This window comes from Biomphalaria glabrata, chromosome 16 (assembly GCF_947242115.1).
Source record: "Biomphalaria glabrata chromosome 16, xgBioGlab47.1, whole genome shotgun sequence".
Taxonomy (NCBI): Eukaryota; Metazoa; Mollusca; class Gastropoda; family Planorbidae; genus Biomphalaria; species Biomphalaria glabrata.
Window position 1 is genome coordinate 31,386,615 of NC_074726.1, and position 17,202 is coordinate 31,403,816.

The window sequence follows — 17,202 nt, forward strand, 5'->3', positions numbered from 1 at the left end:
GTAAAACTGTCGGCTTCTCAATGTTCCACGAACTCTTCAGGCAATGTTCTGGCGTTCTTCGATCCCTTCACTGGGTCGTCACAATAATAATAATGGCGTGGCGTTCGTTCTGGCGTCGGGGTCGCCAAAATAATGTTGTGGGCTAATCTAATCTGACTTCATGTTGTGCAATTATTACTTTAACATTAGCCACAGAACATTACAAAATAGATAGACTTGATAACAACATTCAGTTCTATAAAATGGGACTTTATTAAGCACTGGGAAATCCGTCCAGTCTTTCTAAAACGTCGCTATATCTAACTGCTATTCAATTACTATTCAAAACAGCCTACTTCTAACATAACGCCATGTTGGTCTCTTGTTTGCCTAAGTCTACTACGTCATTATTCTGTCTTACTACGTCATTACTTTTACCGTCGCTAAAACTATACACAATATATTTATCTAACAAAACTAACCTACTCTCTAAACTAGTACATTACATGGCCAAGGTTAACGAGCAGGGTATCATGTGGCCAGCACAATGACCTACCGCCTTTTCTTTCCCCAACTAAAGTCAGAATTTGGATTAGAATTAAAATTTGAATTAAATTAAAATTAGAATTTGGTGGACTCAGGGGCGTCCTAAAAATCACAAAGCCAAGCACTTAACCACTCAGCCACCGTGCCCTCAATATCTCATGTAGTGAAATCAAAAATTCTTAACTGGCCGTTTCTTGTAAAAGCAAGTTGGTAGCTCCATTCAATTTTCTAGGCTTTCAATGCATTCAACAACTTGAAAAAATTACTCTGGAATCCTCGATACACTATAATGAATCTCCACCCTGGGACGAAAGCCCTCTTCCTACTATAAGGCACCATATTGAAAACATAAAAAGAAAATCTGACTACAGACCAACAGAGCTCAAGGAAATAGTGAACTGTTTTCTACAAACCAATTATCCTAGCAATCAGTGGATCAGAGTTTACAGGGACGGCTCATCCCATAAAGCCACCACAAATGGAGGAGCTGGAATACTCATCGAATGGCCAGATGGAGGAAAACTAGAAAAATCCATTGCAACTGGAGAGCTCTCTGACAGTCACAGAGCAGAAAGGGAAGCACTAGCACTAGCTGCTACCATGCTAGCAAATCATCCAAGTTCCCCACACAGTCAGATTGTCTTTCTAACTGATGCGAAAACAACCCTCCAAAGCTTGCAAAACTCTGATTCCTCTTGTATTAAAAACCTCAGAACAGCACTTACAAAACTCAACAACAACAGCAAAAAAACTGTTATTCAATGGATACCAGAATAGAAAATACCCAGCAATAACTGTTGGAATTCTCGTGATAATGGTGAAATGATAGTAAGTCAGAGCTTCATTTTAAGAGATAATTTGGTCAAGTTTTTTTAAATTTATTTTTACTCCTTTAGACATCATTAGAACAACTGAAAAAAGCCATCAAAGGTTTCGTAATGATGAGTGAGGAATTGGAGAATGTATACAATGCTTTTTTAAATAACCATGTAAGTAATTTATTGTTTACATTTAGAATGAACGTAGATCTATCTGTTAAATTTTAGTCTTATTTTTCCCAAAAAACTTCACACATTTTATGGAAGCTTCAACTTAAAGTCAGCTTCTCTTTTACAAATTTAGTTCAAAAAGAAGATAATAATTCCAACCTGAATTCATCCTGTTACTCACTGGCTCATGTGAAACCTTTACCTATCCCTTAGTCTGTTGGACTGTTGGGGCACCAGGGAAGATTTGTCAACCGTCTTTCTCCATTCCTCCCTTTTTTTTGCCTTGTTTAGAACCTCTCTCAATGGCAGGCCCGTCCATTCTTTAATGTTGTCCTCCCATCGCTTTTTCTGTCTGCCTCTTCTTCTTTTCCCTGGGTTGTTCCCTGAAGGAAGGTCTTTGCGAGCCCCGTAGATCTTGTAATGTGGCCCAAGGTTTTAAGCTTTCGTCTTTTTACAATAGCTAGCAGGTCGTCATGGGCTCCAATCGCTACAGTAACCCTGTCTCTTATTTCTTGGTTTGTGATGCGGTCTTTGAATGTGATGCCTAGGATCCTTCTGTAGCATCTCAATTCCATTGCTAGGATCCTCCTCTCAAGCTCTGCATTCAACGTCCACGACTCGCAAGCATATAAAAATGTGGCCATGACCAGAGAGCGCATCAGTCTGATTTTGGTGCCGAGGGCTAAGCCCTTATCTTTCCATATTATTTTAAGTTTTGAAAGGGCTGCTGTGGACTGTGCTATTCGGGCCAATAGTTTGGGTTTTGTTCCCTCATCTGAGACAATAGCTCCGAGGTATTTGCAGCCTCAAATACCTCATGTGAAACAGAGCTTAAAATTCTTTTTTAACTCATTGTTTTTCTTTTCCTTCCTTCCTTTTCATTCTCAAATTGTTCTTGGAAAGAAAGATTATTTATATTAATTTGTTCTAGCATATGGAATAAGAAATGTGTCTTTAGCCTTGTGTCTCTGAATATTTATTATATTAGGTAATGTTATTGTACTTGCAAGCTACAATTTAGTGTTTTAGGTATTACTACTACTTTGTTTTCTAGTGTTTTGTCTTGGAATTCCTCTAAATGTTTAGTGATATCCTAAGGTGCTAATTTAGTTTAAGTATCCATTTGTGCTATACCTCATAGCTCTATATTACATCTTTTAGATTCTTTATCTATCACATGTTGAAGGATCCCCCAAATTAAGATGCAATTTTGCATATTGGTTTAAGGTGAAATAGAATTTTGTTGTGATATTACTGTCTGATTTGCAAACATTTATGATAAACTATAGTCTTTTGTTTGATTTCTTTATTATGTCAATATGGGAATTCCAAGATACTGGTAGCTTTTCATTTATTTAGGTATTTTGAGTTTCTAGTCCTCACTCTTCATTCAATGTATCATAACATTAAACATTCATGAAGTCAATATATGAATTGTTGTAGTGGTGTTTCTTGTTTGACATAATTGAGTAACTGTGTCAGGGGGCCAGGACAGATAAGGCAAGCCTTTAAAATACAACCTGACACATGTATGGATCAACTTTCCATTCATTATGTTTTTTCTAACAAAATCATTGTTGTGTAAATTATATGACTTACTCAATTTCAATAGATTTTTAATTTGGTTAGGGTTATTTCTTTCTGTTTGTAAAGCACAAGTTTCTTGCTTTATAGCAAGCTTCTTGAATTATAGTCCAATTCCTTTTGTGGATCAGGGGGAGACAATGGGTTGCCTTCAGTCACTCAGCAAACACAAGTCTGGTCAAGTTTGGAATAAAACTCAGCCCCCCCCCTCCTCTCGATGGGTTGCCACAGAATTCTTGTTACTCAGCCACACATCTCACATATTATAACAAAAAAGAAAAATAGAACTTCAATGAAAATAAATTATTAGAACTTCAATGAAAATAAATTATGGAATATCTTAAATCAACTGTGCTTACTAATGGTTTAAACTTATCCAGAGTTTTCCAAATCACTAATGTGTTTTATGTAACAGTAATAATCAAATAGTTTTAACGATATGTTTAGAAGCACTTTAGTATATTTGATACACATTTTGATACACATTTTCAGGTCCCAGAATTATGGGCCAGAAACGCTTATCCTTCGTTAAAGTCTTTAGCATCTTGGGTTAAAGACCTGATAATGAGGTGTTGTTTTATTGACAATTGGATCAATAATGGACCTCCTAAGTCTTTTTGGTTGTCTGGCTTCTTCTTTCCACAAGGTTTGTAATTTTGTTGGGAAGTTGTAGATCTAAATGTCAGATACAATATCTTTTCACAAAGTTTTATGTGTCCTATAAACATCATAAAAATGTGTTTGAAAATAAATTACTGTGCTACCTGTTTTTTCGGAGTATTATGTTTCTTAAGCTGTAACGTAACATGATTGGGTATGACTTTATTGCCCTATGAGTTTTGATCTTCCCATTTATGATCACCTTGATTTAAGGCAACTGCAGGTGATTGCTGTTAAAGCTAAAGTGTCAAAACCATGTCAGGAACAAGTGAAATATAAAAAGTACTTTTAAAAACAAATAGCATTACTTATTTTGAATCAATAATCTAATTAATTTTTAACAGAGCTAGACTAATAATAATAAACTTGTGCAATTGGAAATACTTTAATTAGTTGTTTTTGTTTATTGCCACTTTAATGCTAATAGCTTGCTCAGTGCACTATGGTCCAATAAGTTTCTGTTGGGGAAGGGGTTGAATCTGGGAGAAAGTTTTGGTGCTGCCCTTTCAAAACCAAATTTATTTTTTTTAAAAGTAAGAAAGTTGCTTGATTCTGTATTTGAAATGGAGGTCTCAAGTATCTAGGATGAAAGGCTAATGTACTAGTCACTGAGCTGATCAAGTACTGATACAAAAATAGAAGGTTTTAGTCTTAAAAAAAATGTGTCACCTTATTCTCTACACAAGGCTTATCTCACTTAGCTTAGTACATTAGGACTAATAATGAGAATATTTGAGTCTCAAGGAGGAGTGCAGTATTTCACTTGGCTAGGCTGTCCTAGCTGTGACCTACATATTTTGCCACACCCAATGCAGACATAATGGTTGTAGACATTGCTGTGATCCGTTTAGGTTCTCTTTCAGTAGTCTACGTCTGTCCTCTGTAGATTTCCTTTAGATCTCAAATTATGTATTCTGCCTTTGTAACAGACCTACTGCTGTCTTGTTCACAATAAGCCTGCTGTCTGGTAATTAACTATTTGCTTAATTTTGTGATTGATTCATGTGTTGTCATCAGCAATCAATAACTGTGCTCATTTTCAATTTGGTTTAAGAATGGGAAGTGGAAGAAAAAATGTGTAAAAGATTCCACTTGTACTTAGTTGGCAAGCATTTTTTTTTAAAACAGTAAAAAAAAAAAAACTTACTTATTGAAGACTATATCTTCTATTTATTTACAGGTTTCTTGACTGGAACTCTTCAAAATTTTGCTAGAAAGTACAACCAGCCTATTGATCATCTCTCGTTCAAGTTCATTCTCCTGCCATATTCTAGAGAAGAAGCACTAGTTATGGAGCAGTTGCGTACAGTTAAAAAGGGCGAAACAATACCTATGGATCAAAATGTAAACTCTAAGTTAAAATCAAATTATTTCTCTAATAAATCAATATTTATTTTTAAAACAATGGTTAAATCAGTTTACGAAATCAAAATATAGAACTTCAAAATTAAAAACACTAACAAATGATCAGACTTGATATGGAAATTTAGGAAGTATAAAAAGAATTTCACTTGATTCAATGAAATTATTTCCCATTAATTAAAAAAAAAATTAGAGAAATTTAATTAAACTTTTGTTGTTTTCTCCTCCTCGTCCTCTGTCAGATCTCAATTTTATCATAACATAATGAGGAACCTAAATGCTTCCCAGGGGGTGTGGTGGTCAAATGGTTAAGGGCTTGGCATCCGAACCTGAGGGCCAGAGTTCGAATGTCAGTGAAGGTTGGGATCTTGAATTTCAGGATTTTTAGGGCGCCCCTGGGTACACCCAACTCTGGGGAAAGTAAAGGCCATTGGTTGTTGTGCTGGCCACATAACACCCTGCTCGTTAACCGTTGGCTTAGAAACAGATGACCTTAACATCGTCTGCCCGTGTAGAAAACATGGTCGGAAAGGGGGAAACTTTTACTTTACTTAAATGTTTCCCAAACATGTTTAATTTAAAAAAAAAAAAGCATATCTAGTAAACTTATATTTCAATCCTATCTATTTTCAGTTGGATGTTCCTGATGATGGAGTGCTCGTACATGGACTCTATATGGATGGTTTTGCCTGGGACTGGGATCACATGACTGTTGGTGACCAATTGAAAGGCCAGATGCAGGCAAAGTAAGAGCTCATAAAAAAGGCCACATTGGCATTAATGTTTGCAACATGATCTTATTAATATTGTATACAACTTTCATTCAGCTACATATCATCTAGCAAAATGAACCAATACTTAAATACTCTTAGATAGTACAACATGGGGCAAACTAATAGCCTGTAAAGCCACACAATTACACACTTGACATGTATTGTGGTGTGTGTCTTGTAATGGATATAACAAACAAAATGTATTTTAATTAATATCTACTTTTTCATTGTATTCAATATTTAACTGTAACTCTTTCCTCCTTTCTACTGTCTGAATAGAAGTCATCTGTCTTCTACTGACTGAATAGAAGCCATCTGTCTTCTACTGACTGAATACAAGCCATCTAACTTCTACTGACTGAATAGAAGCCAACTGTCTTCTACTGACTGAATAGAAGTCAACTTACTTCTACTGACTGAATAGAAGCCATCTGTCTTCTACTGACTGAATACAAGCCATCTAACTTCTACTGACTGAATAGAAGCCAACTGTCTTCTACTGACTGAATAGAAGTCAACTTACTTCTACTGACTGAATAGAAGCCATCTAACTTCTACTGACTGAATAGAAGCCATCTGTCTTCTACTGACTGAATAGAAGCCATCTAACTTCTACTCACTGAATAGAAGCCATCTGTCTTCTATTAACTGAATAGAAGTCATCTTACTTCTACTGACTGAATAGAAGCCATTAACTTCTACTGACTGAATAGAAGTCATCTGTCTTCTATTGACTGAATAGAAGTCATCTGTTTTCTACTGACTGAAAAGAAGTCATCTTATTTCTATTGACTGAATAGAAGCCATCTAACTTTTACTGACTGAATAGAAGTCATCTGTCTTCTATTGACTGAATAGAAGTCATCTGTTTTCTACTGACTGAAAAGAAGTCATCTTATTTCTATTGACTGAATAGAAGCCATCTAACTTTTACTGACTGAATAGAAGCCATCTGTCTTCTACTGACTGAATAGAAGCCATCTGTCTTCTATTAACTGAATAGAAGTCATCTTACTTCTACTGACTGAATAGAAGCCATTAACTTCTACTGACTGAATAGAAGTCATCTGTCTTCTATTGACTGAATAGAAGTCATCTGTTTTCTACTGACTGAAAAGAAGTCATCTTATTTCTATTGACTGAATAGAAGCCATCTAACTTTTACTGACTGAATAGAAGTCATCTGTCTTCTATTGACTGAATAGAAGTCATCTGTTTTCTACTGACTGAAAAGAAGTCATCTTATTTCTATTGACTGAATAGAAGCCATCTAACTTTTACTGACTGAATAGAAGCCATCTGTCTTCTACTGACTGAATAGAAGCCATCTGTCTTCTACTGACTGAATAGAAGTCATAAGTCTTCTACTGACTGAATAGAAGTCATCTGTCTTCTACTGACTGAATACAAGCCATCTAACTGCTACTGACTGAATAGAAGCCATCTGTCTTCTACTGACTGAATAGAAGTCAACTTACTTCTACTGACTGAATAGAAACCATCTAACTTCTACTGACTGAATAGAAGCCATCTAACTTCTACTGACTGAAAAGAAGTCATCTTATTTCTATTGACTGAATAGAAGCCATCTAACTTTTACTGACTGAATAGAAGTCATCTGTCTTCTATTGACTGAAAAGAAGTCATCTTATTTCTACTGACTGAATAGAAGCCATCTAACTTTTACTGACTGAATAGAAGCCATCTAACTTTTACTGACTGAATAGAAGCCATCTGTCTTCTACTGACTGAATAGAAGCCATCTGTCTTCTACTGACTGAATAGAAGTCATAAGTCTTCTACTGACTGAATAGAAGTCATCTGTCTTCTACTGACTGAATAGAAGCCATCTGTCTTCTACTGACTGAATACAAGCCATCTAACTGCTACTGACTGAATAGAAGCCATCTGTCTTCTACTGACTGAATAGAAGCCATTTAACTTCTACTTACTGAATAGAAGCCATCTGTCTTCTACTGAATGAATAGAAGTCATCTGTTTTCTACTGACTGAAGTCATCTTACTTCTACTGACTGAATAGAAGCCATCTAACTTCTACTCACTGAATAGAAGCCATCTGTCTTCTATTTACTGAATAGAAGTCATCTGTCTTCTACTGACTGAATAGAAGCCATCTAACTTCTACCGACTGAATAGAAGCCATCTTACTTCTACTGACTGAATAGAAGCCATCTAACTTCTACCGACTGAATAGAAGCCATCTTACTTCTACTGACTGAATAGAAGCCATCTAACTTCTACTGACTGAATAGAAGCCATCTAACTTCTACTTACTGAATAGAAGCCATCTAACTTCTACTGACTGAATAGAAGCCATCTAACTTCTACTTACTGAATAGAAGCCATCTTACTTCTACTGACTGAATAGAAGCCATCTAACTTCTACCGACTGAATAGAAGCCATCTTACTTCTACTGACTGAATAGAAGCCATCTAACTTCTACTGACTGAATAGAAGCCATCTAACTTCTACTTACTGAATAGAAGCCATCTAACTTCTACTGACTGAATAGAAGCCATCTAACTTCTACTGACTGAATAGAAGCCATCTAACTTCTACTGACTGAATAGAAGCCATCTAACTTCTACTGACTGAATAGAAGCCATCTAACTTCTACTGACTGAATAGAAGTCATCTGTCTTCTACTGACTGATTAGAAGTCATCTGTCTTCTACTGACTGAATAGAAGCCATCTGTCTTCTACTGACTGAATAGAATTTGTCTGTCTTCTACTGACTGAAGTGAAGTCATCTCTCAGTGCTCGTTGAAGTTCAAAAAGCAAGTTTGAAAACATGTTTCAACTATAAAAAAAATGACTGACAAAATGGAAGATCCAAAATAATGCAAACAAATATTTAGAGAAAGTGATGACAGAAATGAAACCAAGAGTGTCCTAGTCTCATCACAATTTATGTGAACATGACTCTTATACACTCTACAAAAATTCAGCCTGAAGAAAAAAAAAATTAACTCAACTACATAGTACAATGTAATTTAGAAATGCATTCCCTGGAAGATGAAAATCTGAACCAGCGACACAGACCCAAGAAGAATAGTTCTAAAAAATGTTGCTCAGATCTGTGCTTTTCTTCATAAGACACTGGTATCAAGCTAACCTTATAAAAGTGTAAAAAGAACTATGCAGTTTGAAACATGTAGGACTATTTATGACCTCCATCAATTGACCATAATATAAAAAAAAAAGAAACAACTTTCTGTTTTGATAGTCATATTGAGGGAAACAAATCAGAAAAAAAGAAATTACTGCTTTCATTATTTCTATACAAATTAAGTCATCTTTAATTCTTTGTTTCTAAATGATATCCAGTTTGCCTGTAATGCACATGGATCCTCGCCTAGACTATGAACCAGATTTATCTCTCTATCCAGCGCCACTCTACAAAACTGCTGCAAGAGCTGGCACACTTTCCACTACAGGTAACAAGTTAACAAATTTCTTTACAGCTGGGATCAATGTTCTCACAAAACACTTTCTATCTTTTGTTAACTCCTACCATAGCTTTCATGGGCATGTCTGGTTAAGTCTTGCTACAGCTCTCACAGGTTTATTTTCTCCAAGACCTAACTTGTTTATTTTCAGATCTAGCTCTCACTTGTTCTTTGTACATCTCTCACTGATTTACTCTGTATATACAACATTTTTTTCTGTTCATAAAACGATTGGTTAAATATCAAGATAGATTTTTGTGTTCAATCGTTTCTGTAGCTAGTACAATTAGTCTTTCTGTAGCTAGTACAATTAGTCTTTCTGTAGCTAGTACAATTAGTCTTTCTGTAGCTAGTACAATTAGTCTTTCTGTAGCAAGTACAATTAGTCTTTCTGTAGCTAGTACAATTAGTCTTTCTGTAGCTAGTACAATTAGTCTTTCTGTAGCTAGTACAATTAGTCTTTCTGTGAATATGAAGAGGATTCCTGAATTTCTCAATCATTTCTGTGTTGAGAACATCCTCATTTGCACAGCTATTCATTCAAAAATTCATTTAGGAAATTGACTAAAGTCATGCCTACTACATACCCAGCCCAGCAGAGTTTGGACTTTTTTTTTTTAAGTATGGACACTGTTTATTTGAGATGTATAGGATCTTACTATTACATGTGAAATTTTTCTTAGGCGGCACAGATAAAAAAAGAGTTCAGCTATTGAATGTGTCAAGACTATAGAGACCATGGCTTATAAAAGTGAGGGAAGAACTGTGGACTTTCAGCTTTGTTGATGCTGAGTCCTCGCCTTGGCCCTCCTTGTTCTTGAAGTCTACCAAATGCTGCACTAGCATGTGTAACAAAAAGTTTGTTTAATCATCTATATTAGCATATATTGTTACAGTGCTCCCCAACTGGACAAATTATTGCATGCTGACTCTTTGTTTTATACATTTTGGATGTTCCTTTAGAATTGAAGATTATTACCTCTTGGCTCATTCCTCCTGCATGACGGCCAGCTGGCAGGCTTTGAACTCGGGACTAGGTTGATGACAATCCAAAGTGCATACTGCTCAACCTATCAATCAATGACCTGACATCAGGCAGTTTATGGTCATAGTATTTCTGGTTCCATGCCTATTGTGTTTGTGAAGCCAAAATGTGTACAGGGATAAGATCTGCTTCATTTGAGGCATTCAGGGTGCAAGCATCAGTCCATAGCAAATCTCTAATGCAGACCTATTTAACTTCATTCTCTGTGTGTTGAATAGACCTGCATCAGAGAGAGATATAAGATGTCATAGTATTACTATAAGGCTTCTAGCCGTGTTGTTGGTGTTTCAGGAACTCTCAGATTTATTCATTGGTTTCATCAAATCAATAATGGTGTTTGCATTTTGGCTGTGCTAGTCACAGTATATAGAGTGCATGTGATCTTTCTAGTGGTTTTCCAGTGTAAAGATTGTAATTGAGGTTTTTAATAAGTTCCTGTTTGCTTTCTGTTGTTTTTTTTAGCTTTAGTACATCCATTGGTTTAACATGATTAGTTTTCTGAAGCTGTCCATTTTCTTTACAGCTTAGTTTTAATGTATGTCCAGATCTCATCTCAGCACATAGTTTTTGTGATTGTCTGACAATAGTTAGGTATAGATCTATTTGATGCCACTGTTTGGGATACATTCAAGGGAACTGAAAAAGTGTATATGTTATGATTATAAAGTAAGGTAAAGTTCATCTTTCAGACCTTGTGGTCTATAGGGCAGATAATGTAAAGGTCATCTGTTTCTGTGGCCTATGGGTGTCATGTGGCCAGCACAACAACCAACCGCCTTTACTTTTTCCCAACTAATGTCAGGTACCCATTAGAGCTGGGTGGACTCAGAGGCACCAGAAGATCCCAAAAAATTAAAATCTGTCTTCACCAGGTTTCGAACCCTGGACCCCAGTCATCCACCGTGCCTCCTATGTTATGATTATGAGCTGAGCGTATTTCTAATAGCAATATGCCATTACTTCTATAAAATGGCCGATGACATGTTTGCCCAGAAAATGACTTCAGGTTGTCCAATCAAATTATGTATTTCAATACTAGTATAGTAGGCTTATCTGGTTTCTTTGTTTGTTTAAGTTTGAGTAGAAGCTTTCTTTGATGTAGTATGGATTGGACCAACTGTACTTTATAGAAAGCTAGACATGTTTCCTATTCTTTCCTATATGTTGACTGAAACAAGAGATGCACTATTTTGAGAAATGATGTTAACAAAATGCTAAAACAAAAAATAAGAAACTTTAAAAAAAAAATCAACCATTTAGTAGTAGAAATTACTGAATTTAAAATTATGATCAGGCTTCAGTGCCTGCTTTAGCATTTTTTTTTAATTGCTTGCATTTAATGTCTATTTTTTTATGTTATTTCATCATAATTAATTTTATTTTACACTTTTTTTTTTCTGATTTTAAATAATAAGCATAAAGTTATATTTATATATTATAATAGAAGGCTAAAATAGGCAATAATTTATTAGGGTTAATGACGAAATGTGTTCACATTGACATTTCTAAGATTACCTTTGACCATTCAATAGATTGGTTTTTAATATTAAGTAGATTTAAAAAGTGTTTTATTTGTGTAAGATTGCAGCATACAAAACAGATTGGCTGACATCTAGGGGTGTTTTTGTGTTTTAAAAAAATGTTATTATTGATTCATGTAGGGGTAATTGTGTGTGCAATCAGCTGACACTGATAGCACAGGCCAGAACTCAGTGAGTGGTCTACTGTGATGAGGGATGACACTTCAGGAATGATCTGTATTCTGAATACTATATATATGTAATTCATGATGATAGTCTTATGATCATCAATCACTTTCTAGAAGGTCTTTGAGAACCCTATATAAAGAACAAAGGTGTCAATCTAGATGATTCATGATTGAGGGTCTCACGATTCATTGTGAAGGCAATAGGAAACAGTTAAATCCAGGATGAGGTGGAAAGGCCTGTAGAGTTTGGTACAGCTGTACAGAGGCTTAGACTGCAGTACAGTTATTGTTCAGTATTCAGTATTGGCTGTGTATTTATTAGACATTAAAGTGTTACATTATTTGGAGCCTGAGTTGTGAAGTTCTTTAAGTTGGTTATGTTATGTTGGCAGAAATCCTGGATAGAGTCTTTATAATATTATATATCCTTTTTTTTTTTTTTTGTCATTCCTTTGGAACTAGCAGCTGCCAGGTGAGGGGCTTCTTTGTGGATGACAAGATCTTCTAACCAAGACCATAGCTTCAGGCTTTGATTTCATACAAGTTAATAACCCTATAGATGTAGTTTTATAATAATAGGCAGTAATATTCTTTATGCAATGATATTAGGAGCCTCTGCCCTGGTCTATTATATTCACATTTTTAGAGAAAATTAAAAAAATTAAAAAATAAAAGTTTTTTTTTAGCTGCTGCACCCTAGGTGTATAGTATGATCTATAAATATTTGAACTCCACTGTTTTGACTTTGCTTTCTTTGTTTGTTTCTTTGGCAGGACATTCTACTAACTTTGTTGTAACTGTCCACCTTCCTTCAAGCAACACACAAGATTACTGGATAGCCAAAGGTGCAGCACTCTTATGTCAAATTTCTGATTAATTTTGCTTACAGATAAGTTGTAAAGCATTTAACAATAAAAACAATGTCCATTACAAATGGTTCTCTAGTTATTACTTTGTGTTTGTTCTCCTGTTTGTTTGTTTGTAGGCTCACACAATGTTATATATGTTAGTGAGCAACTTTCTTCTCTGATGACTATCTAGAACATGTTGTGTTCATATCACTAAAATAAAGTCTTTAACTACTTGAAGATAATTATATTTTTTACCACTATAAAAATGAAGTAAAAAATTCTTTATAAAAATTTCTATTTAGTCATAATAAAATACAATTTTTATACATTGAGCTTCTCTTGACACATGAAAGAAAATAATATGAGACTATGTTTCTATACAGTTGAAATTATATGATCCAGGCATTCAAATCCACTCTCATTCAGTCAGAATCACATTGCATAGTTAAGCAATAAATTATTCTCAAGGTCCGCAAAGTTGTAATTGTTGGAAGTGGTAATGGATATAAGCAATCCACTACCTATATCTGCTTCCTAATGGCATACATCTCAAATAGCCTTTGACAACCAGTCTAATTCATGTGTGGCTCATATATTTGAGTCCGGTGGAAGTTGGTTTGGTTCTTAGTGGGGTATCATACCATGCCCTCAACTGTAGAAAATCATCTGTGCAAGAATTATGGGTGTGATACTAAATGTATAGCGCAATGAGTACTGGTCATTTAAAGTATAAATATTTATTGTACTCGGGTCATTTAAAGTATAATAAATTAATATTTATATCTATTTATATTCAACTTGAAGGAGATGACACAGAAGTCGACTCTCTGATAATATTATTATAGACCGCACAAACTAGTAAGCTTCAGGCAGATAGGGCTCGTTAGCCTTGGTGAACAGGATACTGTAGAGAGACGAATTGATGCATTCATGACTACATAACTTATTGTATTTAATGGCTGGTATACTATAAATATAATAGAAATATGGAGTGTCCTGGGTTGGCCTCCGGTCTTTGCATAAAAGAAAGTGTAGGCTATCATGGTCCCAGTTAAAAATCTTACCTCTCCTAATTTTTATATTGAGGATTAACAAAATTCCCACGGGATGCCAGGAAAGGTTTGAACCCGGGATTTTCGAGACACATATCACTAGACAATATCCCACGACCAGGCAGCCATCCGTAGTTTCATAGCTCACACTATGCACAATAATAAATGTGATATATTATTTATTGCATATATATATGTTTATGTTTCACATATGTTGACTTGAGCATGTTTGTTTATTAAGTGGAACATTTTTTAAATGGTTAATTTAATTTTATTAATTTATGGACTATCCAGCTATATATAGGCCTGCTACATTCAGTGAGGTCTTGTCTTCAGTTGTTTGCCTTTATCTGTGCCAATAGAAAATCCTGTTACCAAAATCATCCTTACCCAAAATAATTTTTTCAATTAAATCTACCTTTTAAAAGTTTCTTAGCTTTTACAGACATTTTAGCTTAAAAGTCCTTTGGAAATAGAAATCAATGGATCTAATTTAATGCGCTTGGCAGAGCTAGAAAATAATATAGGGGGGGAGTGAAGCTTGATCCTAATAAAATGAGCATATGTCCATGCGACCAAAATAAAAATTAATGCTACATTACCAATACCAGGCAAGGTTGACTCATCCAGCTACAGTCATACAATAGGTCAGCGTGTGTGTACTGTATTGTTATGAACTGTTTTGTCATTCGTGTGTGAAAAGCCTTAGTGTTCTATATAAGGTTATAACCATTGTGTTATTCCACTGCAAAGTCTATGTCAGTGATGAAAAAAATGTAAAAAAAAAAAAAGGAACACGAAAGGTCATCTGACGTAATCGAGAAATACACAGAAGTCTAACTTATACATCTCTGGTTGTAAGTATGTATGTGTTCCGTGTGCGAATCTTATTCGTATTTGCATCTATATTGTTATTGTTACAGTAGTTACTTGAGGTGGTCAGTTCTAGACAAACAATTTTCATTTGATTGGGTCGATAAAAATTATCTTGTCTGAAAACAAAACATAATAAAATACTCAGAAAGACAGATGGGTAAAGCACATTACTTGTTCTATATGCTAGTACTAGTGCTCCTTTTTCAATAGTGTTACTAGAGCATGGAATGGGTTGTCTGAATCAGCCAGGAAAAGCTATGACTTGGCAAATACTAAATCACTAATTAACTAGCATAACTGTATTCTCACAGGCCGTAATTATATTTTCTATTGAAGTAACGTCTGTAATTCATCAGATAAGACAGGCGCAGTCGACGAAAAAAAAAGAACTTAGACCCCAGATAACCTGCTTTTTATGCAAAGGTTGATGGCAAAATATGCAGTTCGCAACTGGGTCTACTTGGCCACTTAAAGGCAGGGGAAACACTCAAAAATGATAGTTTTGGGGAAAAAAATCGATTTTTAGTTTTTACACGTTTCAAATAGTTCAACATGTTTTGCTCGTATTTTACTTAATGATAACATTGAAAAAAAAATTTAATATGTAAAAAATACATTTAATAATGGTCATCTTTTCATAATAAGAGCTGAAAATGACCAAAATACCATTTTTTTAAACTTGATTTTCGTTAACAATAATTAAAGGGAGCCCGCCATGTTTGGCCTCATTTAAAATAAACATTCTGTCATCGAGAATTCATAGAAGTCTATTTATAAAGCGCTGGTTATGAGTGTGTATGTGTTTTTCGTGTGTGAATGTTGTTCGTATGTGTATCTATATCGTGCATCTATATTGTTATTGTTACAGTAGTTACTTGAGATGGTCAGTTCTAGACAAACAATTTTCATTTGATTGGGTCGATAAAAATTATCTTACATATTACAAACGTTACTTCGAAAAGGAAGATGATTACGTCATATCACGTGTCAATCTAGTACCAAGCGTCTGCAGTCAACCCCGCAACGTGTCATACAGCCCAAAAGTATCTCCGTGCTTCAACACAGCCATCGCGTGTGTCCATTAGCGCACGAGTTTCTCGTCAAAATAATGTCAACATTGGCAAGACTGCACTGGGTCGGAAATAATAATAATAATAATAATTTTATTTATAAAGCGCTGTTAACAAACAAAATGTAGGCCGTGAACTGAAAAAGCACGCAGACCGTAGCTTTTGAGGGAGAAACGTGGCACTACTAAAAGCGTTGAGTCCATTGAGCGCAGGGCTCTCACGACATATGGAGTAATCAGTTCGCTAAGGTACAAGGGCATCTCATTGTTATATATACACTGATGACAAAGTGTGGCGACCTTGTAATCGATTCTCGCTTTCACAAGAAACCAATGGAGCGCGCGCAAGAGCGTAGGAAAGTAATTCAAGACATTATAATAGGTTAATGAAGGCCTGCTGACCACTGTTAAAAAATATATTATGGCAATACCATTATGTCCTCAGTACTTGCAAAGTCCTTCATTCAGAGAACAATACCAGGAAAAAGAAGAGGCAGACAGAGAAAGCGATTAGAAAACAAACATAAAAGAATGGGAGGTGCTTGTCTCTGAAAGGATAGACAGGGATGGAGGAAGACGGTTGAGCGATCGTGAGTGGTGCCCCAACGGGCTAACAAACCAAGGGATAGGTTGAGGTCAATAAAAGCGCCACGACAAATGGTGCAGAGACAGCTGGTTCAATGACACCGAGTTAATTCCAGATCACCCTGGCCTTAAGGTGGCGCCTAGGTAGAAATGTTAGTGGAAGCGGATAGGCGAACATCGGGTAGTGAGCCTCGCTTCTGTCCGTTTTTTTTTTTTTGTTTTGTTTTTTTTAAATGTCTTCGTAACATTGTTTTTTTTTTGTTTTTTTTTTTTTGTGCTTTTTAAAAATGTTATTTTTATGTTTTTGTTATGTTTTTTTTTTTTCAATGTTTTCCAGTGCCTAAAGAGAGAAAGAGAGAATCTTTAGTCACCTTCAGCCCATTGTACAAATATTCGTGCCCCTAATGCTATCTTCAATTTTTTTTTAAAATACAGTTTTGTAGAAACAAAGGGAGGATACTAGAATCAAAGCATACCAAACGACGAGAGAGAGAGAGGAAGAGAAACACAAAGAGAGAAAGAAAAAATTAGAGATGTTGACATTGTGTTGATGTGTATGTGTTTGTGTGTAGAGTTATTCCCCTTGGTAAGAAACCTCCTATTGTTGTGCGTGTTATGTAAGAGTGTGTTATTAAAGCAGTGTTTCTCAAA

The 17,202-nt window shown here is 35.3% G+C and overlaps 1 pseudogene; it reads left to right on the top strand.

Annotated features, from left to right (window-relative positions):
- LOC129923309 (dynein axonemal heavy chain 6-like) overlaps positions 1-13,052 on the top strand; it is a 95,113-nt pseudogene extending 82,061 nt beyond the window's left edge.
- The last annotated feature ends 4,150 nt before the right edge of the window (positions 13,053-17,202 follow it).